The sequence below is a fragment of the Vombatus ursinus genome, unplaced genomic scaffold, assembly GCF_900497805.2.
Source record: "Vombatus ursinus unplaced genomic scaffold, bare-nosed wombat genome assembly UNPS02014863.1, whole genome shotgun sequence".
Classification (NCBI taxonomy): Eukaryota; Metazoa; Chordata; class Mammalia; order Diprotodontia; family Vombatidae; genus Vombatus; species Vombatus ursinus.
In genome coordinates, this window is record NW_020954641.1 from 36,003,969 (window position 1) to 36,014,957 (window position 10,989).

Genomic DNA, 10,989 nt, shown 5'->3' on the forward strand with positions numbered 1-10,989 from the left:
TTCCTTCCTTCCTTCCTTCCTTCCTTCCTTCCTTCCTTCCTTCCTTCTTTCTTTCCTTCCTGCCTTCCTTCCTTCTTTCTTTCCTTCCTGCCTGCCTTCCTTTCTTCCTTCCTGCCTGCCTTCCTTTCTTCCTTTTTTCCTTTCTTCCTTCCATTTTTGTTGGTGATGCAGATTTCTGTGAGGTTTAGGGCAGGTTATGGTTATAGAACAGAATTTTATCTTGTGTGAATATCCTTAATGCATATGGGGACAAACCTGCAATCTTGTAAACCTGTATCTGCAACTTTGGCTTCTTGACTCTCATCAGCTCTGCTGATTGATTTTAGTAGGCAGTGGATGATAACTAAAGAAACATTATTGGGAAGTATTATGCGAATCATATTATTTGCTTGTAGTTTTACTGGGCTGTTCTTTCTCTTGTCATGGTATTATCTCCTTTTATCCAGAAAGCACTTAACATAGTTTTAGAGCAAAGTAAACCAAAATATCACTACCTTTCCTTTTTCATAATTACAAACATATTCTACAATTGGCACAACCAATTTGAAACACTCGCAGAAATTCTCTGGCCAATAGATATATAATTGTGCATAGTGCAATTGAATGTAATAATTTCCCTGTCCTGTCCAATAGTCTTACCTAAATTGATCTTCACATTTACTATAGTACATTAAAACATACATGGGACAGGAATTCATTGAGTAGTCACTGTATGCCAAAAACCCTGTGAGGCACTGGGAGGTTATATAAAAAAAATGTGATAATATCCTCTGACTTCAAGGAACTTTCAATTTTGTAGTAGAGGCAAAAGAACAATATCATTAAAAGTACAAAGCTGTATGTTATTATGTGTCAAAAGGTGTTCAGAGGTTAGAGACATTTGGGGGTTGGACCTAGAAATAATGGTAGAATGTGAACAGGCAACATGGAGGGGCAAAGGGAAGGGAAAACTGAGTACAAGTATGATGTGGGGAGCATGTGTGCCATGTTTAGTGAGGCAGACAAATAGCTTGGTGGTACAGTGGATAGAGCATTGGGCTTGGAGTTAGGTAGACCTGAGTGCAAATCCAACTTCAGACACTTACTAGCTGTGCAACGAAGGGAAAGTCACTTTATCTCTGTCCGCCTCAGTTTCCTCATCTGTAAAATAAAAATAATAATAATATCTACCTCCCAGGGTTGTTGTAAGGATCAAATGAGATAATATTTATATAATCACTTAGCATTGTGCCTGACACATTATAGATGCTCAATAAATTCTTGTTTCCTTGTGACTTTACTTTAATTTTGAATTTTCAATAGTAGGATGATTTAATGGATAAAGTGCTGGATTTAGAATGAAGAAGACCTAAATTCACATCCTTCTTCTGAAACCTAGTGGTTGTTTGACCATAAACAAATGTCTTGACCTCTAGGAAACTTAGGCCCCTCTCTAAGACTATAAGTTAGAGAAAGATTGCAATCTTCATCACTAGAAGAAATGATCACATTGATGAAGTCAGAGATGCATGGTACTTAATTGGAAAACAATTGGACTCAATCAGAATATATGTTTATTTATAATAACTACTGTTTGAACATATCAGTTGCTGACTTATTGATAGCTTATAAATATGAATGTGTATGCATTTTTGTCTCCCTCTGTTATTTTATTTTTCATATGTTACCAGATAGATTTCAGTTTGTTTGTAATGCTTAAAATGTACTTGAAATGATAAAAGATAAATATCATAAACCTGCCCATTCTAATAGCAAGAAAAATTTAGGAACCCACTTCATAGTTTATTTCTCAAATTCCTAGTGTTCAGTTGCTTGAGGAATTCTAAACATTGTGTGCTAGACAACCAATTTTGTTTCTCTCAGGCTTGTTCTGCTACATTCGAGAGTAAAGAAAAATGAATGAGGTTCGATTGTGGTTTATTTCTAATAAGCTTCCATGAGAGATTATATGCATGGACTGGGTTGCATTATGTTTTTTTATGGGGAGGGAGCAAATCCTGTTTCTGCCAAACTTTATCCCTGATTATTATACTAACTGTGAAGTTATGCCTAGGCTAGAGACTTCCATTTGTCAAGCACAGGTTTAATCAAAGATCATAATTGGCATTAATGAGTCCTCCATAAAGGGATGGGATGTGACCAGAGGTTCAACATTGGTTCAGGTCAGTGCAGCTATTAGTCATTGCCATCTGGAGCAGAAAATGACAGCTGTGCAATGAATTAGCCAGGTGTGTTGTTGGTATCTTTCCATTCTTGATGGGCAGGTGTCCACATTTCTCTTTTTAGATTGTGATTAGGTTGAATGACTGACCTTGTTAATTGGGCTCCACACTATCAATTCTGAATCTTCACCTGTGGGAAATTCATTTAGCAGATTATTTTTAAGACTTAGAGCTACGAGGCAGATTGGGACGTAGTACCAGGAAATCATTAATGTCACTGAAATGTAATTTTTTTTTTGTAATTATTTTTAGACTCTTTGTACAAATCAGTTATTGAAATGGTCTGGAACATAGCTAGGACTTGAAGGGTCATCATTGGTATTTGCTCCAATGTAAGAATTTATAAAATATCCCGTGATGTTTTCAGCCCTACTCCATTGTCCTTTTTTTAGCTTAGGATTTGAAAAAGGTTATTGTTCTCCCTTCCCCCCACCCACACTGGATAGAATCTTCTTATCTTTGAAATGAGCTTTCTATTAAAGAAATACTTATGTGAAATGTGAAGATCAACAACCCACTCTCTAGTGAAAGTATACATTCTTTTCTATCTATTCTCCCTTCCCATTAACTGCTTATAGCCCAGCATTATGACTCTTGTGACTCATGACATGCCAAAGAAAAAAAGTCTGATGTCTGTAAGTTCCATTGGCCAATAGCATCGTCATTAGTATCTAAGCATTGTAGTAAAGAATAATACTATATTCTGTAAAAGGCAAAGAAAAATTGATCTCATGGAGTTTAAAATCCCAGATAAATTACAGTAACAAGAAAAGAAATATTAAGAATATAACTTAAACACATAAACAAAATATGTTTGCTGGAACATCAACATAATGTAGCAGGGAGAACACTTGACTTTATGACCCTTTATGACCTTTACAATCCTTCACAAATCACTTAACTTATTTGAACCTCAGTTGATCACCTATAAAATGGGGCCAGATATATTGTATTGCCTGCTTTGCAGGGTTGTTGGGAGGAAAGTGCTTGGTGAACTTTAGTTGCTATATCCAACAAACTTCTCAAAAGCATTGCAAACTAATAATAACAACATGAAAGAAGGTCCCAGAGCACTAATGATAAGAGAAAGGTATCAAAACAAGCCTGAGATTTCACCTCACATTAAGCGAATTGGCAAAGGAATAATCAATGTTAGAGGGTTTGTAGGCAAACAGGCACATTAATGCAGGTTTGGTAAAACTATGCATTATCACAACCATTTTGGGAAACAATTTGGAATTGTGCAAATTAAGTGACTAAAACGTCCATACCTTTTGATTCAGAGGATCCAGTTCTAGGCTTATACCCCAAGAAAGCTATTGACAAGAAGAGAAGTCCCCATACATGCCAAAATACTTTTAACTATATTTTTTTCATGTTAGTAAAGAATTGGAAACAAAGTAGTTGCTCATTGATTAATAGCTAAGCAAATTGCAGCATCTGCAAATAATGAAATATTACTGTGCTATAAGAAATGCTGATTATGCTCAATTCAAGGAAGCATGGGAAGATATACAGGATCTGTTGCAGAGTGAAATAAGAAGAGCAATGGAATATATACCATGTAAATGGAGTGAATACACACACATATGTTAAGTCATTTTTCAGTTGTGTCTGACTCTTCCTGACTCCATTTGTGGGTTTCTTGGCAGAGATACTGGAGCAGTTTACCGTTTCCTTCTCTAGCTCATTTTACAGATGAAGAAACTAAGACAAACAGGGTTAAGTGACTTGGCCCAGGTAACATAGCTAATAAGTATGAGGTCAGATTTGAACTCAGGAAGAGGATTCTTCCTGACTCAGGCAGGGTGCTCTACTTTGGACTCTCTCTCTCTGTCTCTGTTTCTGTCTCTCTCTGTCTCTGTCTCTGCCTCGAATGTTGTAAAATGACAGAACAAACATAGTTCCAAGGAACAGATATGAGAAGGCATCCGAACCACACCATTTTACAGAGGTCAGAATGGTACATTGAATGTTTTCAGATTTTTTTGAAGGACTGATAGGTTTGGCAAGTTTTTGTCTATTCTTCCTCATTTTTTCTTTAAGAGTATGATATAATAATTTTATTTAAAATATAATCTGCAACATAGACATATAATTTTTATATTGGATGATTTTTTGGGGGGGGGAGGGAAGGAGGAAATGTACTGAGAGAAATTCTGGTGAGAAACACAAAGAGAAAGAATGTTGTAAAATTATACTAACAAATATGACGTTAAAAACAGAGATATGAGAAAATATCTTCCTGCAGAGGTGACATATCTACTGCTTTGGAACATTACATACGTTTTTAGACTTTGGGGAGTTTATTGATGTTTTCCTGATTGTTCTCTTCCTCTTTTTTTTTTTTTGAAATGTGTATACGCACATATAGTAATATTGGATGACTGTGACGAGGAAGGAGAAGGGATATAGGGAAAAATTTGAGTTAGAAATGAATTTATTTTAAACATTAGTATACAGTATATATTAGCTAGTATTACTATTGTGGTCATTATTCTTATTCATATTAAGTCTAGATATATACTCACACATGTACCAATAAATATTTTGGACAGCCATATTAGTTGCAAATATCTCCATTACCAAAAAAATCCCAGAATAATCAAATCAGCTTTTTACCCACTTAATAGTATTTTATTTTATTCCCATTACATGTAAAGATAGTTTTTGACATTCACTTTTATAAGATTGTGAGTTTCAATTTTTTTCTCCCTTCCTCCCTTTCATCTCCTTTCCTCAACACAGAAAGCAATCTGATATAGGTTATACATGAACTATCATATTAAACATATTTCCACATTAGTTTTGTTGTGAAAGAAGAACCAGAACAAAAGGGAAAAACAAAAAAGTGAAGATAGTATGCTTTGATTTGCATTCAGACTTCATAGCTCTTTTTCCAGATATGGATAGCATTTTCCAACATGAGTATTTTGGAAGCCTTAGATCACTGTATTGTGGAGAAGAGCTAAGTCTATCAAAGTTGATCATCACACAACGTTGCTGTTACTGTGTATAATGTTCTGTTGGTTCTGCTCACTTCACTCAGCATCAGTTCATGTAAGTCTTTCCAGGTTTTTCTGAAATCGGCCTGCTCAGCCTTTCTTATAGCACAAGAGTGTCCATTACATTCATATATCACAACTCATCCAGTCATTCTCCAATTGATGGGCATCCCCTCAATTTCCAATCCTTTGCCACCACAAAAAGAGCTGCTATAAATATTTTTGTGCATGTGGGTCCTTTTCCATTTTTTTTTTTTAATGATCTCTGTAGGATACACCTAGTAGTGGTGTTGCTGGATCAAACGGTATGCACAGTTTGGTTGCCCTTTCGGCATAGTTCCAAATTGCTCTCCAGAGTGGTTGGATCAGTTCACAACTCCACCAACAATGCATTATTGTTCCCATTTTCCCACATGTTCTCCAACATTTATCATTTTCCTTTTCTGTCATATTAGCCAATCTGATTTGTGTAAGGTGGTACCTCAGAGTTGTTTTAATGTGCATTTCTCTAATCAATAGTGATTTAGAGCATTTTTTCATGACTAAAGATAGTTTTAATTTCTTTGTAGGAAAACTGCCTGTTCATATCCTTTGATCCTTTATCAATTGGGGAATGACTCATATTCTTACAAATTTGACTCAGTTCTCTATATATTTGAGACATGAGGCCTTTATCAGAAACACTGGCTGAAAAGACTTTTTCCTAGCTTTCTTCTTTCTTTCTAATCTTGGTTACATTGAGTTTGTTTAAAAAGGAAATTAAAAAGAAAAAAAATATGTAATCAAAATTATACATTCTGCATTTCATAATGTTTTCTATGTCTTGTTTGGTCATAAATTCTTCCCTTCTCCATAAATCTGACAGGTAAACTGTTCTTTGCTGTCCTAATTTGCTTATATCACCCTGTATGTCTAAATCACATATTCATTTTGAACTTATCTTGGCATAGGGTGTGAGATGTTAGTATGTGCCTAGTTTTTGCCATACTATTTTCTAGTTTTCCTAGCAGTTTTTGTCAAATAGTGAGTTCTTATCCCAGAAGCTGTTGTCTGGGTTTGTCAAACAGTAGATTACTATTGTTATTGACTACTGTGTCTTGAGTACCTAAACTATTCCACTGATCCACCACTCTATTTCTTAGACAGTCCTAAGTAGTTTTGATTGCCTCTTTATAACACAGTTTTAGCTCTCATATGGCTAGGCCACCTTCCCTTGCATTTCTTTTCATTAAGTCCCTTCTTTTCATTAAATATTTTGGACCTTTTGTTCTTCCAGATGAATTTTCTATTATTTTTTCTGTCTCTATAAAATAATTTTTGGTAGTTTGGTTTTGTACTGATTAAGTAAATTAATTTAGGGAGAATTGTCATTTTTATTATATTAGTTCTGCCTAGTCATGAACAATTGATATTTCTCTAATTGTTTAGATATGATTTTACTTGTGTGTGAAGTGTTTTGTAATTGTGTTGATATAGTTTCTGTGTTTGTCTTGGCAGGTAGACTCCTAAATATTTTATATTGTCTACATGTCTTATATTGTCTATATTTATGTTGTCTATATTGTCTTATTTTAAATCAAATTTCTCTTTCTATCTCTTGCTTCTGGCCTTTGTTAGTATTATATAGAAATGCTGATGATTTATGTGGGTTTATTTTATATCCTGCAACTTTGCTAAAGTTGTTAGTTATTTCAAGGACTTTTTTGGTTGATTCTCTAGGATTCTCTAAGTATACCATCATATCATCTTCAAAGAGTGATAGTTTTATTTCTTCACTTCCTATTCTGATTCTTTCCATTTCTTTTTTTTCTTATTGCTAATGCTAGCATTTCTAGTACTATTTTGAATAATAGTGGTGATAATGGGCATTCTTATTTCACCCCTGATATTATTGGGAAAGCTTCTAGTTTACCCTCAGTATGTATTAATGTTTGCTGATGGCTTTAGATAGATATTACTTATCATTTTATGGAAAACTCAATTTATTCCTATGCTCTCTAGTGTTTTTAATAGGAATAAGTGCTATCTTTTTCTCCATCTGTTGAGATAATCATATGATTTTTGTTAGTTTTGTTATTGATATGGTCAATTATGCTGATAGTTTTCCTAATATTGAACCAGCCTTGTATTCCTGGTATAAATCCCACCTGGTCATAGTGTATTATCCTCATGATAAATTGCTGTAATCACCTTGGTAATATTTTATTTAAAAAAATTTGCATCAATATTCACTAGGGAAATTGGTCTATAATTTTCTTTCCGTTTTGGCTCTTCCTGGTTTAGATATCAACACCATATTTGTGTCATAAAAATATTTTGGTGATACTTCTTAGCCTCTTTTCCCAAGTACTTTGTATAGTATTGGGATTAATTTCTCTTTAAATGTTTGGTAGAATTCACTTGTAAATTCATCTGCACTTGGAGGCTTTTTCTTACTGTGTTCATTGATGGCTTGTTTAATTTATTTTTTTAAGTGTTTTTTTTATCAATTTATTTTGATTTATCAATAACCACTTCCATATGCTTTTGAGTTTAAAATTTTCTCCCCCTTCCTCCCCACCACCCTCCCCAAGATGGCACGTAATCTGATATAGGCTATACATTTATATTCATATTAAACATATTTTCACATTAGTGATGTTGTAAGTAGAAATTAAAACCAATAGGAGGAACCATCAGAAAGAGGAAACAAAACTCAACAGAAGAGAAAAAAATTAGCAATTCATCTTCCATAATTCTTTCTTTGGGTGTGGATAGCATTATCCATCACAAGGCCTCTGGAGATGTCTTAGATCCTTGTATTGCCAGGAAGAGTTAAGTTTATCAATATTAGTCATCATGCAACATGGCTGTTATTGTTTACAGCATTCTCTTGGTTCTGCTCACTTCACTCACCATCAGACCATACAAGTCTTTCCAGGTTTTTTCTGAAGTCAGCCTGTTCATCGTTTCATATAGCACAATAGTATTCTATCACATTCATATACTACATCTTGCTCAGCCATTCCCCTGTTGATGGGCATCCTATCAATTTCCAATTCTTTGCCACCACAAAAAGAGCTGCTATGAATATTTTTGTACATGTAGGTCCTTTTCCCATTTGTGTGATCTCTTTGGGATATAGCCCTAGAAGTGCTATTGCTGGGTCAAAGGGTATGCACATTTTTATAGCCCTTTGGGCATAGTTCCAAATTGCTCTCTGAAATGGTTGGATCAGTTCACAACTCCACCAACAATGCATTAGTGTTCCAATTTTCCCACATCTTCTCCAACTTTTATCATTTTCCTGTTTTGTCGTGTTGGTCATTCTGATAGGTGTGATGTGGTACCTCAGAGTTGTTTTGATTTGCATTTCTCTAATCAATAGTGATTTAGAGCATTTTTTCATATGACTATAGATGGCTTTAATTTCTTCATCTGAGAACTGTCTGTTCATATCCTTTGACCACTTATCAATTGGGGAATGGCTTGTATTCTTATAAATTTGACTTAATTCTCTATATATTTTAGAAATGAGGCCGTTATCAGAGAGACTGGTTGTAAAAATTCTTTCCCAATTTTCTACCTTCCTTCTAATCTTAGTTGCAATGGCTTTGTTTGTGCAAAAAATTTTCAATTTAATGTAATCAAAATTATTTATTTTGCTTTTTATAATGTTCTCTATCTCCTGTTTGGTCATGAATTCTTCTGTTCTCCATAGATACGACAGGTAAATTATTCCTTGCTCTCTCAATTTGCTTATAGTATCAACCTTTATATCTAAATCATGTACCCATTTTGACTTTATTTTGGTATATGGTGTGAGATTTTGGTCTATGCCTAGTTTCTGCCATACTCTTTTCCAGTTTTCCCAGCAGTTTTTTCAAAGAATGGGTTCTTATCCCAGAAACTGGGGTCTTTGGGTTTATCAAATAATAGATTACTATAGTCATTGACTTCTGTGTCTTGCATACTTAACCTATTCCACTGATCCACCATTCTATTTCTTAGCCAGTACCAAGCAGTTTTGATGATTGCTGCTTTATAATAGAATTTAAGATCTGGAATGACTAGGCCACCTTCCCCTGCATTTCTTTTCATTAATTCTCTTGATATTCTGAAATTTTTGTTCTTCCAAATGAATCTTGTTATTATTTTTCTAACTCTATAAAATAATTTTTTGGTAGTTTGATTGGTATGGCACTGAATAAGTAAATTAGCTTAGGTAGAATTGTCATTTTTATTATATTAGCTCGGCCTACCCCATGAGCAACTGATGTTTTTCTAATTATTTAGATCTGATTTTATTTGCGTGAAAAGTGTTTTGTAATTGTGTTCATAGAGTTTTTGGGTTTGTTTCTGGAGGTGGACTCCTAAATATTTTATAATGTCTACAGTAAGTTTAAATGGAATTTCTCTTTCTATCTCTTGCTGTTGGGCTTTGTTGGTAATATATAGAAATACTGATGATTTATGTGGGTTTATTTTATAGCCTGCAACTTTGCTAAAGTTGTTTATTATTTCAAGTAGTTTTTTACTTGATTCTCTGGGATTCTTTAAGTATAACATCATGTCATTTGCAAAGAGTGATAGCTTTGTTTCTTCTTTGCCTATTCTAATGCCTTCAATGTCTTTTTCTTCTCTTATTGCTAAAGCTAACGTTTCCAGTATGATGTTGAATAACAGTGGTGATAATGGGCATCCTTGTTTCACCCCTGATCTTATTGGAAATGCTTCTAGCTTGTCCACATTATGTATTATGCTTGCTGAAGGTTTTAGATAGATGCTATTTATTATAGAAGACTCCATTTATACCTATGCTTTCTAGTGTTTTTAATAGGAATGGGTGTTGTAATTTTGTCAAAAGCTTTTTCTGCATCTATTGAGATGATCATGTGGTTTCTGTTAGTTTTGGTGTTGATATGATGGATTATGATGATAGTTTTCCTTAATATTGAACCAGCCCTGCATTCCTGGTATAAATCCTACCTGGTCATAGTGTATTATTTGTGTGATAAGTTGCTGTAATCTATTTGCTAATATTTTGTTTAAAATTTTTGCATCTATATTCATTAGAGAAATTGGTCTATAATTTTCTTTCACTGTTTTGACTCTTCCTGGTTTAGGTATCAGCACCATATTTGTATCATAAAAAGAATTTGGGAAGATTGCTTCTTTATCTATTTTACCAAATAGTCTATATAGTATTGGAATTAATTGTTCTTTAAATGTTTGATAGAATTCGCAGGTAAATCCATCTGGCCCTGGAGATTTTTTCCTAGGGAGTTCATCAATGACTTGTTCAATTTCTTTTTCTGAGATGGGGTTATTTAAATATTTTACTTCTTCTTCTGTTAATCTAGGCAATTTATATTTTTGTAAATATATATCCATTTCATAAGATTGTCAAATTTGTTGGCATATAGTTGGGCAAAATAATTCCTAATTGGTTTAATTTCCTCTTCCTTGGTGGTAGTTTCATCCTTTTCATTCTTGATACTAGTAATTTAGTTTTCTTCTTTCTTTTTTTTTTAATTAGATTAACCAAAGGTTTATCTATTTTATTGTTTTTTTTCATAAAACCAGCTCTTAGTTTTATTTATTAGTTCAATAGTTTTCTTAATTTCAATTTTATAAATTTTCCTTTGGTTTTCAATATTTCTAATTTGGTGTTTAATTGAGGATTTTTAATTTGTTCTTTTTCTAGTTTTTTTAGTTGTATGCCCAATTCATTGATCTCCTCTTTTTCTATTTTATTTATGTAAGCATTTAGAGATATAAAA